Source organism: Mustelus asterias, chromosome 11 (genome assembly GCF_964213995.1).
Source record: "Mustelus asterias chromosome 11, sMusAst1.hap1.1, whole genome shotgun sequence".
Taxonomy (NCBI): domain Eukaryota; kingdom Metazoa; phylum Chordata; class Chondrichthyes; order Carcharhiniformes; family Triakidae; genus Mustelus; species Mustelus asterias.
In genome coordinates, this window is record NC_135811.1 from 78,087,679 (window position 1) to 78,100,531 (window position 12,853).

At 43.3% G+C, this 12,853-nt stretch overlaps 1 protein-coding gene across 1 annotated transcript in view; it reads left to right on the top strand.

Moving 5' to 3' along the window:
- The first annotated feature begins 2,549 nt into the window (after window positions 1-2,549).
- The window catches only part of LOC144500609 (sodium channel protein type 4 subunit alpha-like), a 204,459-nt gene continuing 194,155 nt past the window's right edge, over window positions 2,550-12,853 (top strand). The window contains exons 1-2 of the mRNA XM_078223811.1: window positions 2,550-2,742; window positions 3,722-3,930. The gene's annotated coding sequence lies outside the window, so the exon portion shown is untranslated. The remainder of the gene's footprint in view (window positions 2,743-3,721; window positions 3,931-12,853) is intronic.

Below are 12,853 nucleotides of genomic sequence, written 5' to 3' on the forward strand. Positions count from 1 at the left end.
ATCAGTGCAGATGACTTTGATCATCTCTGTTGCACTGCACTGAGTGGCACGGTGGCACAGTGGTTAGCACTGCAGTCTCACAGCGCCAGGGGCCTGGCTTCGATTCCCAGCTTGGGTTACTGTCTGTGTGGCGTCTGCACGTTCTCCCCATGTCTGTGTGGGTTTCCTCCGGGTGCTCCGGTTTCCTCCCACAATCCAAAGATGTGCGGGTTAGGTGGATTGGCCTTGCAAAATTGCCCCTTAGTGTCAGGGGGACTGGCTATGGTAAATGCATGAGCTTATGGGGCTAAGGCCTGGATGGGATTGTGGTTGGTGCAGACTCGATGGGCCGAATTGCCTCCTTCTGCACTGTAGAGTTCTATGATAAACAGAAACCTATGATTAAAAAACACCGGAAGTCTTGCTCAAGCATTCCACTGCCAAGATGATAGTCTGTAAAGCTTCCAAACAGTTGACAGAAGCCCCATTTAGCATCTGGACTATATACCATCTTCAGTCCATGGTGTCAAAAATTCCTGAAACCCTAACTCTTCATAATAGGCAATCTGTCTCATGATGCTTACTTCAATGGTGAGTGAAAGAATGATCAGGAGCCAATAAAACATGGAATTGTTGACAGTTATGATTGTGTTTTGGCTAAGGGATAGAATGCAATATTTGTGATACCCCATTTACCACCTGTGTATAGATTACACATGCCAATCATGTTACTGAGTACTCCCAGTGAATCAAATTCCAATGCCTCAACTCACAATGGAAAGATGGCCAAACTAGAGAATTCAAGTATATCCTCTTGTGCCATCTTGAATGACCCACACATTAACCATACTCAGCCACATCTCATTGCACAGACATAACAAGCTTTGTAGAAATGTGTTTTGGAGTGATTTAGCACTGCGGTGTGTCTGCGTGGGTTTCCTCCGGGTGCGCCGGTTTCCTCCCACAGTCTGAAAGATGTGCTGGCTAGGTGCACTGGCCATGCTAAATTCTCCCTCAGTGTACCCGAACAGGCACCCAAGTGTGGTGACCAGAGGAATTTCACAGTAACTTCATTACAGTGTTAATGTAAACCTTACTTGTGACTAATAAATAAACTTCAAACTTTATTTGGACTGGATTGATTAATAAGAGATGAGTCAAATAGATTAATAAGGGTGAGTAGCTGAAAGTTGAGCCATTCGATCTAAGGTTTATTTATTAGTGCCACAAGTAGCTTTACATTAACGCTGTAATGACGTTACTGTGAAAATCCCCTAGTTGCCACACTCCAGCGCCTGTTTGGGTACACTGAGGGAGAATTTAGCATGGCCAATGCACCTAACCAGCATCTCTTCGGACTGTGGGAGGAAAGCAGAGCACCCGGAGGAAACCCACACAGACAAGGGGAGAACATGCAGACTCCACACAGATAGTGACCCGAGCTGGGAATCGAACCCAGATCCCTGGTGCTGTGAGGCAGCAGTGCTAACCACTGTGTCACCCTCACATCAATTTCAATAGAATTTTTAAAATCTAGACTAAACCAGATTTAGGGTAAAACAACTTCGCCAAGTTTTGCTGGAGATGTTTTAAGATTCGGTCGATTGGCGCCCAAGACAACTCCCCAAGTGCCAAAATCCTGGATTGTTTCGTGACATGGATAGTACAAGCCACTTTGTGGCCACGTCGAATCGGAAGTTATATAAAGCGTTATTGGATCTGAGCTGAATCATAGTGGAAGTGGAGGCGAACAGGAAACATTATTTTGGGGACCCTGTGGCAGAAAAAAACAACATCTGACCGCCGACATGTAAAGGATATCCAGAGCCAAGCTGGTCAGAGCTCTGTGTAAATGTAGGAGCTTGGGCAGCACTTGTTGGTACTGGGGTTTTAAATGCTGGCGGATGGTGAAAATGTGTGAGCTATTCGAGTGTATTAAACGGATTATTCAGAGTGGAGAATGGCAGGTGACCAGAACTGTAGTTTAGGTGGAGTGGCAGTTAGCGAGAATGCAACATTTAATATGTTCATTGACACAGCCGCCAGTGTACAGTTTCCTATAAATGAGTGCGAAAAGTCAAAATATGTTTGCAATGAGACTATTTCGTCCACGGATAATGTCAAAATATGAGTGGATGCGAAGAAAAATGTGAGGTTTCTGGTACTGCTGATAATAAAATGGATTAATTCCCAAAACTAACCCCACCCACTGCACAATTATTCGCAAATAATCGACTCTCTAATGGGCAAACGGAGTTTCGATTCCCTCCCTCTCTGCTCCTGACAAATGGAAGGAAATTACTGGAAAATGCTCTTGAGGGCTGCACAGCCTGCTGTCAGCTGGGGCTTTTTTTTCTAATGTTATAAACTGTGGAAGCAAGTGTGTGTGTGTATGTGTGTGTGACTGTAGCAAAGCAAGTGAGACTGGATTGGATCACGGTCCCGGGGGTTGTATTTACCCCCCGCCCTCCCCCAGTAGTCCTTTCGCTATGTTTCTGAGGCTGAAGTGCAATGCAATGATCTTACCTGCAATAAACTGATCGGGTTTCAGTCCACCGTCACCCAGCAGCTGGTCCGGGATGTGGGATTCGCCAGTGTGACCGCTCCTGACACAAGCCCAACCAGATAACTGGGGAACTTCGCTGAACTTGGGAGCTGTTGGATTTCTGTTTGGAATTTAATTGGAAGTCACTTTCGTTCGAAGCCCCCAATCCGCCTGTCTCTCTCTCTCTGTGTTTCTCTTGCCCCCGCCCTATAAAAAAGGTACACTTGAAATTAAACAGTAATAACAATTTCAGAAAAGCTGACAGCTATTCTGACCGCTTATCAGAAGCAAGTTAAATGAATGTGCAATTGTCTGGTTGGCAAATGGTATTTTTGTGCTTTCCAAGTTGCTGGAATATTCTCTGGGAGTTAAATTGGGGAGGATTCGATCTGTAGACTAGCGACTAGGGCTGAAAGTTTTGTCAAATATGTGTGTCAAATCTCGTTCTGTGATTCAGGTTAAAATGATCGATTGTCGTTACTAAGTTTGTCCCCCCTTTTAAAAACTTCCAAACATTTGCTCCTGTTTTACGAATTGTGCTGTAGGTTTTTTTTTAGGGTTGGTTGTGGGGAACTTTTCAAATTTCGGCGGGGTGGGATTTTATTCCGCCCCGGAGTTTATAAATGAATTGTTGCCTTTTTTTTTCCGCGTTACTGATCTATGTCTCGAAGGCAAAGTTTGTGTTGGGGAGGGAGGCGACTGGGGGGGTCTCAGTAGTGCCTATGTCAGCGATTGTACTTCCTGACACTTAGCAGCCTGTTTATAATCTGAGTGCTATCACATTACAGGTTGTGTATTAAATAGCTGAAAGTGGATTTTTAAAAAATATATATACATTAGTGTTTTAATGGGAATTAGGGACGGGCGATTATTTTTTTCCCCCTTCGGTTTTCGGGCCAGGGGCAGGTTAGGAGATAAGTTAACACGCACTGGGCTCAGTTTGGGACAAGCGGTGTGTATGTTGTTGCAGGTTCTGACAGTGCTCCAACCGAACCGCTGCTATCATTTGGCCGGAGTCACTCGTGCGCTGAGAAATGCGGGCTTTGACTTGGAATAGTCTCGTTTGAAGTCCAGACTTTTGTTGCCCAGCCGGAGGCGAGGCTGCCGAGTCCAATTGTTGCCTTCTGGCATCGGGAAGCTGGGGGTGGTTTGCCAGGGACTGACCGCCCGTTTGTTTACCCACTTTGTATTTATCAGTTGGATCCACGGGAGGTGGCATGGATGCCTAAGCAACGGCGCTGATTGGTAATGGCTGATATTAAAACCCCTTGCACCCAAACCTTTTAATTCTGGACGGAAACAGATTGTGAAGAGACAGTCAGAAAGGTTGGGATAGGAATTCCGTTTCATCCCACATGTCCATGAGCTCTTAAAGAATTTGGAAGATTGTATGCCACACAGCAATGGTAAGTGTATGTGTATTCACCTGTAGTAGAAATGGAATAATATTTGACATGTTTCCAAGATCATAGAATCCCTACGGTACAGAAGGAGGCCATTCAGCCCATCGAGTCTGCACCGACCACAATCCCACCCAGGTCCTATTCCCAAAACCCCACACATTTACCCTGCTAATCCCTCTGACACAAGAATCATAGAGTCCTACAGAGCAGAAGGAGGCCATTTGGCCCATCAGGTCCGTACCAACCACAATCCCATCCAGGCCTTATTCCTGTAACCCACACCTGCTAACCCCCCTGAAACTAGGATCAATTTAGCATGGTCACCCGCACATCTTTGGACTGTGGGAGGAAACCGGAGCACCCGGAGGAAACCCACGCAGACACGGGGAGAAAGTGCAAACTCCGCACAATGACCTGAGTCCGGAATTGAACCTGGGTCTCTGGCACTGTGAGGCAGCAGTGCTAACCACTGTGCCACTGTGTCACCCATCAGACCCCCTTCTCCTGTTTATAAGGAACCAGGTTCCTGGAGATCACCAAACATGCATAGCTTTTAAGTCATTGCTAAGCAGGTGGACAAAGTTTTACACTTTTTGTTAGAATAATGATACCAGATGACCAGGTAAATATTGACTATAATTCTTGTCCACTTAAAATGTAACCTCTCATCCAATCGATAGGATGTGAATCCTTTTTTTCCCCAAGTATTTGCTATTTCCTAATGCAAGCATTTTAGTCTTTAAGTTATCACAAAGGTCAACCAGGTCAAATGTGAATTTTTTTGTGGGATACCGGTGGCTCTCGCATATGTGCTGCAATCACACTGCAGATACTGGGTCCAGATTGGCATCTATCTGTGCAATATGCCATTTGGCTGGCAGACTCAAGTAACACTGTCAACGGCAACTCACAGTGAACCCAGTGAGAATGGCGTGATGCACGTGTTAATGTTCTGTTCTTTGCTAATATGGTTAATATTAGAGAGTGTGTTTGAACATTGAAAACAATGAGAAGTATGTTTATGAAGTTTACAGAAGGCTCGTTGGAATACTGGGGCATTTTTAAAGTACAGCTTTCCATTGAGTTAGACATTGAAACAGGTAGGCTTCTTAAGGGGTTTGACAGGGTAAATGCTGAGAAGATGTTTCCCATCATGGGAGAGTCTAGGACCAGAGGGCATAGTCTCAGAATAAAAAGGTGCCAATTTAAGGTTGAGATGAAGAGAGTTGGTGCAGACTTGATGGGCCGAACAGCCTCCTTCTGCACTTCAGGGATTCCATGAGTGATTCCAAGAACTTCTTCTCAGAGGGTTGTCAGTCTTTGGAACTCCTTGCCACAGAGAACTGTGGGGGCAGAGTCCTGGGGTGAATTTTCCCGTTCCACCCGTCACGAGAATCATAGCGGGCAAGGGGCGGACCATGGAAAAGTCCATTGACCTCGGGCAGGATTTTCCGGTTTTGTGACGTGCGCAGCCAGAAAATCCTGCCTCTCGTGTAGATTTAAGGCTGAGATAGATTTTTGATCAGAAAGGGAATCGAGGGTATTGGGGGAAGGGCAGGAAACTGGACGTGAGGAATGTCAGATCAGCCATGATCCTATTGAATGTCGGAGCAGGCTTGAGGCGCTGAACGGCCTCCTCCTGTTCCTATTTCTTAGGGTCTTAGACACACATCACATGTGGTGTTACCTTTAAGTATTGAGGAATTTTCTATCTGGCGTAACCCAACACTGCTTGCCTGGTCCTTAGATTACCACCCTAACCCTGCCACTTTCACAATGATGGGACCCTGAACCATTTCACAGTAAAACATGAGTAGCAGTATAATTGTACCTACAATGGGATTCTCAGATCAACAAAACTCCTGAGACTTCAATCCCACTAGATTTCATATCTGTAAATTTTGTGTCTTAAGGTCAAAGAAATATGCTCGAAGAAATGTGTCCAACAGCTGTAGAGTTTCACGATTTTCTTTCCAGGTCTGCTAAGAAGAGTGCAAATCTCAAACAATTTACGAGGTATCATGGTATACATTGTAAACAAGCATCATTTGTAGTCATTCGCTGCTAGTCATACATATCTCTCCTGGGAATTTTCTTTTCTTTCAGCAAGTTGAGCAATAATCTTTCCATCTTAATTTATGTTGTGAAAGGCTTAGTATTTTATCTCTTTCTTTCTGCCTTTATAATGTATAAAGATATCATCGAAGGCCCAGCTGTAAATTAACCTTTTGGCTGTCGTAATCCCTCCGCCCCTTTGAGGCCTAGCCAGATTTGTATCTGGCCGTCTCATGTGAATATCTGTCCTGTATAAATAACTTGAGTTGGTCAGTGCCAACTGGTCTTGCATCTACAACTGTACAGAAAATTGAGGATTGACTTAGTGTTCAAGTCATGGAGAGAAAACCTGATTACTTAGTTGCATGTAGTGTCGTTAGCACTATATGATTCAACAAGTATTGTATTCCCAAAAATGTGTGGGGTTTTCTTTTTGTTGTAAATGCTTTTCATGTGTTCAAGATGCAAATTTGCAGACTCTACAAGCGATTTAAAATGTAATGAATGCTCTCATCTGCAATTTCAATTCAGGTCTTTCAGAGCAATTAGTCACGCTGTAACTGTCAAAGCAAATCTTAGAGAGGTACCAAACATACTGATATCAGAATTATAAAGTAGGAGATAAGGAGACTGGACTTTTTAATCGTGTATTTAATATCAGGACACTGAAAGACTCAACATTTGAAAATTGTTAATAATGGGTTTGTGTTACAGGATCTATACAGCCTGGAAACAATTCTAATCAGATACTCTTTAGGCTGCATAACCAGCACTGATTCAAAATTATTTGTTCTTAGGAGTATAATTATGAATTTGGAGTCAGCATTCAACCTGTCTCCAGAGTTAAGCATATGGGGGAGGGGGGAGGATCTCACACTTCTTTGTTTGGGTTCAGGTAGGGCTGTGACTCTGAATTTACACCACACTTTTTAGTGTCAGAGCAAAGTAATTCTATCGCAGTGTAAACATAACCTCAATCTACTTCAAGTTCTGCACTGATTGAATAGAAGTATTGGGGGCTTGGTTTACTCACAAATGCATTGAATGGGAGAAATATAGACATGGCTCAATGTAGAAATTGAAAATTAGTACAAGATGTTATATGGAATTGTCACCACTAAACTGAGATAGAATTGACGAACTCTGATCTCATTTAAAAAGTAAGAGTGAAGTTCACGTGGCTGGTCAGCATGAGCACCACACAGAGATTGAATTACAGCACTGATCTCGCTTGCTGGTTAGCTGTTAATATTATGTAAAACTCATTCTGTTTTCCTCAACTTTTTTTTTGCTTGCTTTTCCAATGCAATGTATAATTAGGTGTGTGCTATTGATTAAAGGGTAATGAAAGTGATTGTATCATTGTCTCACAGGTATTGTGACTAGGTTTACTACCAGCAGGATAATTTGTAAATATCTAAAGCATATAACACCAGACACATAGGGCAGGATTTTACGGCCTTGCTCGAGTGAGACTGGAAATTCCCCTGAGGTCAATGGCAATCTCCACTGTCGGACCCTCGTCCGCTCTGATTCTGTGGCAGGCGAGGTGATAGAGTTCCGGCTATAGGGTGGCATAGTGAATTAGTATTCATTCCTCAGTGCTGTACTTAAAGGCAGTTCATTGACTCTCTATCTGATGATGCTTCATCCTTAACTGTTTTTCTTGGCGGTTTTTTCAGTTTTGTCATTGCCTTCCATTCTCAGGGGTGGGCAGGGGTGTGCAAGGAGACAGTTCATAAATCTATCTCAGCCAGAATGGGAATCAAACTCGCACCATTGATGTTATTCCGAATCATGAGTTAATCAGTTAGCCAGCCAAGCTAGCCGGCAGCATTCTGCTGTCTCTCTCCACTTAAAAAAATATTCTGATTTTCGATTCTTCCTGCCAAAGTGGACAACCTCGCATTTTCCCACATTATACTCCATCTGCCAAATGTTTGCCCACTCACTTAACCCACCTGCATCACTTTGCAGAATCTTTGTATCCTCTTTACATCTTGTTTTCTTACCTAACTTTGTATCTTCAGCAAAATTGGCTAACATAACATCTGTCCCTTCATCAAAGTCAGTCATGCAGTTTGTAAATCTGCAATAAAAAGACTCGTGAAGATGAAATTATTCAATTATCATAAAAACCTGTCTGGTTCACTAATGTCTTTTAGGGAAGGAAATCTGCCATCTTTACCCAATTAGATCGACAAGTGATTCCAGACCCACATCAATGTGGTTGATTCTTAACTGCCCTCTATCTAGCAAACCACTCCATTATATTAAATATCTACCCAGCAATAAAACCAGGCAGGTCATCTGGCATCAATCTACCAAACGTGACAAATATATGGGGAGGCAGTGGTATAGTGGTGTTGTTGCTAGGCTAGTAATCCAGAGACCTAGGGTAATGGGGACTTGGGTTCAAATCCCATCACGGTGGATAGTGAAATTTGAATTCAATTTAAAAATCTGGAATTAAAAGTCTAATGATGACTGTGAAACCACTGTTGATTGTCACGAGGGAAGGGAATCTGTCACCCTTACCTGGTCTGGCCTAAGTGACTCCAGATCCATGGCTCTTAAAATGCCCTCAAGGATGGGGATTAAATGCTGGCCCAGCCAGCGATGCCCACATCCCATGCCCAACTAAATAAAAACAGCCCAATCTTGTAAAGTCCTTCCACTAACATTTGGGGTATTGTACCAAAATTGGGTGAGCTGTCTTACAGACTTAATTAAAGAATAATGCCGCTCAGCCAACTTTCCAGATTCCTCCATCACTCTTCCTGGGTATGGCAGGACTAGTGGCGCAGTTGGGAGGGAGTGGCCTTGGGCATACTCAATATTGACTCTGAACCCCATGAAATCTGATTACTATGTATTACCCTCCCGCAGTTGATGAATCAATATTCCTCCATGTTGAACACCACTTGGAAGAAGCACTTGATGGTAGCAAGGGCACAGAACGCACTCTGGGTAGAACTTACAATGCCCATCACCAAGGGTGGCTTCAGCGCACTGCCAACCACTGAGCTGGCCAAGGACATTCCGGCCAAACTGGGCCTGCAGCTGGTAACAAAAACTAGGGAAAAAGACACTTGACCTCATACTCACCAATCTGCATTTTGTGGATGGGCAATAAATGCTGGCCTTGCCAGCATTGCCCACTTTGCATGAAAGAATAAAGAAGAAATATACATCAATCCATGATAGTAGCGGTGACCAACGCACAGTTGTTGTGGAGGCATCATGATTTTATGTGACATTATAATAGATTCAGAACAGATCTGGCAGTGCAAACATGAGCATTCTTGTGGTGCTGCAAGTCATCATCAGCAGCAGAATTGTATTCCACAAAATTTGCAAACTCAAAGCCTGGCATATTCCTCATCATCAAGCCAGGGGGACCACTATGGTTCAATGAAGAGTGCAGCAGCACTAAATACCTAAAATGAGTTGCTAAACTGGTGAAGCTACAACACAGGATGGCATGCATATTTAACAGTGGAAGCGGCTCCAGACAGAGTTAAGCAATCCCCCCTTGCATTAGATCAAAGTTCTGCAGTCCTGCCGCATCCAGTTGTGAATGGTGGTGGACAATTAAGCAATTAAAGGGAGGACGAGGTTCCATGAACATTCCCATCCTCAAGGATGATGGAATCTAGTAAGTAAAAGACGAAGTTGAAGTTTTTGCAACCATCTTCAGCCAGAGTGCCGGATGGATGATCATGTTTTCACAGTTACTGGGTCGTAATCCTGCTGTGGGAGTACCTACTACACCAGATGGCATGCAGCAGTTGAAGAAGATGGCTTGTTCTTAGCTCCTCAAGGAAGTTTAGGGATGATTAACACTGGCCTTGCCAGTTAGACTCACATCCCTTCATTGAATAAGACAAATCATTGCTGGAGGACATGACAATGCAATGAATTGAAGTGCTGATGTGCCACTGAATGGTAGATTATGAATTTACACCTGCACATCAGGTCATTCCACTGAAATGCCTACTTGCTCAAATGAACATAAAAGATCCCATGGCACCAATTGTTCCTGTTGACATTCCTCTCAGCAATCACCAATAACAAGTTATCAAGGATAGTAGACCTCTGAGGGGAGAAGGAAATAAGGAAGGCATTAAATATTCTTATCATAAGCGGTCTGTATCAATGCTTTTTTGCTCAGCTATGTGCGAATCATCGCACCCTGTGCATTGGATTTTACACACTTAGATCAATGGTTCTGTTTGATTCTTTCTCCAACATGTGGGCGACACGGTGGCACAATGGTTAGCACTGCTGCCTGCAGCACCAGGGACCAGGGTTGGATTCCCGGCTTGGGTCACTGTGTGTGTGGAGTTTGCATGTTCTCCCCGTGTCCTCTGGGTGCTCAGGTTTTCTCCCACAGTCCAAAGATGTGCGGGTTAGGTGGATTGGCCATTCTAAATTGTCCCTTAGTGTCAGTGGGGTAAATGCATGGGGTTATAAGGATAGGACCTGGGTGGCATTGTGGTTGGTGCAGACTTGACGGTCAAATGGCCTCCTTCTGCACTGTAGGATTCTATGATTCTATAATGATAGAGCATTATTATGTGCTTCAGCTAAATTTTGCCAAAACCATATGAAGTAAAAATGAACATATTTTATGAAAATCTAAACTTGACTTATGTAATTTGTTTTTAAATTTATATTAATGACCTGGATAGTGAAACTGAGTGTAAGTTTATCTAACTTGCCGATGGAAACAATGACAACAGCAATATTTTATGCCTTTAACGTTGTAAAAACATCACAAAGTGCCTCACAGAACTTAATTAGGGAAATCTTGGCACCAAGACAAAGAAAGAAATTTTAGGATTGATGTCAAAAATGAAGTTTTAAGTTTATTTAATAGTGTCACCAGTAGGCTTACATTAACACTGCAATGAAGTTACTGTGAAAATCCCCTAGTCGCCACTGTCTGTTCGGGTACACTGAGGGATAATTTAGCATGGCCAATGAACCTAACCAGCCCGTCTTTGGACTGTGGGAGGGAACCCTCGCAGGCATGGGGAGAATGTGCATTATCCACATAGACAGTGACCCAAGGTGGGAATTGAACTTGGGTCCCTGGTGCTGTGAAGCAGCAGTGCTAACCACTGTGCCACTGTGTGAAGGGTTTAAGGGTGATCTTAAGGGAGGAAAAAGAGACTGAGAGCTTTAGGGAGGGAATTCTAGAGCGTGCACCCCAGGGGACATGTAGCCAACAAGTGGTGAGGCAAAGCAAATGCAAAGCATAAAAAGGCAGAATTGGGGCGAATCTAGTTTTCTCAGATGATGACAGTGTTGAAGGAGGTTAAAGACATAGGGAGGGACTAAGCTACAGAGGCATAACCACCAGGATGAGAAGTTTAAAATTGAGCTACTAAAATAGATAGGGCAGTAGAGACAATGTAGAGCAAAATACTTGTGCACAAATTTGGATAAGTTATACAATTGGTCAGACAAATGGTGAATTAAATGTGACATTTAAAGGTGGACACATTGGTCAATGAGTATAAAACAAATCAGATGGAATTGGCAGAGAGGAAGGGAGCAAGGAGTGATGTTTAGACAATAGAGTAAAGCAATTACAATAACCTAATGTAAAACTGGTCAAAACAAGTCTCCAAAGCTTTTATGTAGCTTTGCCCTACTCCACTTTGAGTGCCCTGTCCAAACCTGATCACCAACGCAAATGAAAATATCTGCATTTACTGGAGAGGCAGAGAAGAGAAACAAGGCAAGGTTTATGTATACTAAGTGCAAGGCTATGATAGATGTTTTGGGAGAGTCTGCTCTCTGGAATTCAGATGCTTAAAGTGGAAGGGGGAGAAATATAAAATATTAAATGAATGACCCAGCATAAAACAATAGACCAGAACATTTAAAGTAGTGAAAAGTGATTTTAAGAAGTTATTTTACCACAGGAGTGATAAATGTTGAGATTAATCTACCAGTCAGGAGAGTAGAAACACAAACATTAGAGACATTCAAAATTGAGCTTGAAGCCAGGAGAATGATGTTGGATGAACCTCAACAACAATGGCATGGTAGTACGGTGGTTAGCACTGCTGCCTCACAGCGCCAGGAACCCAGGTTCAATTCCGGCTTTGGGTCACTGTCTGTGTAGAGTTTGCACGTTCTCCCTGTGCCTGCGTGAGCTTCCTCCTACAGTCCAAAGATGTGCAGGTTGGGTTGATTGGCCATGCTAAATTTGACCCCGGTAGGGTAAATGCGTGGGGTTATGGGAATAGGGCCTGGGTGGGATTGTGGCCAGCACAGACTTGATAGGCTGAATGGCCTCCTTCTGTACTGAAGGGATTCTATGAACTGAACAGTCATTTTTTTCTCAAATCTTTTAAGTTTTCTTGCATTCTTCATCTGAATCCAAGGAACATTTTACAAGGCTACCTGTAATTATATACAGACAACAAAATAAGTGGTGGATGCTCTTGGGAGTAGCAAGACACAGCAGCTTTGCCTTGGATGGAAAAGTATGAGACCACTGGGGAGGGATCTATCACAATACACTAAGTGAGAGAATAATGGGTGGGGCAGAGAGTTCAAATACATTTATCTTGCAATGTATCGGGAGTTTGTATTATTGTGGTATTGCTGATAAGACCAGCATTTATTGACCATCTCTACTTACATAGAAACATAGAAGATAGGAGCAGGAGGAGGCCATTTGGCCCTTCGAGCCTGCTCCACCATTCATTATGATCATGGCTGATCATCCAACTCAATAGCCTAATCCTGTTTTTTCCCCATAACCTTTGATCCCATTCGCCCCAAGTGCTATATCCAGCTGCCTCTTGAATACACTCTATGTTTTGGCATCAACTATTTCCTGTGGTAATGA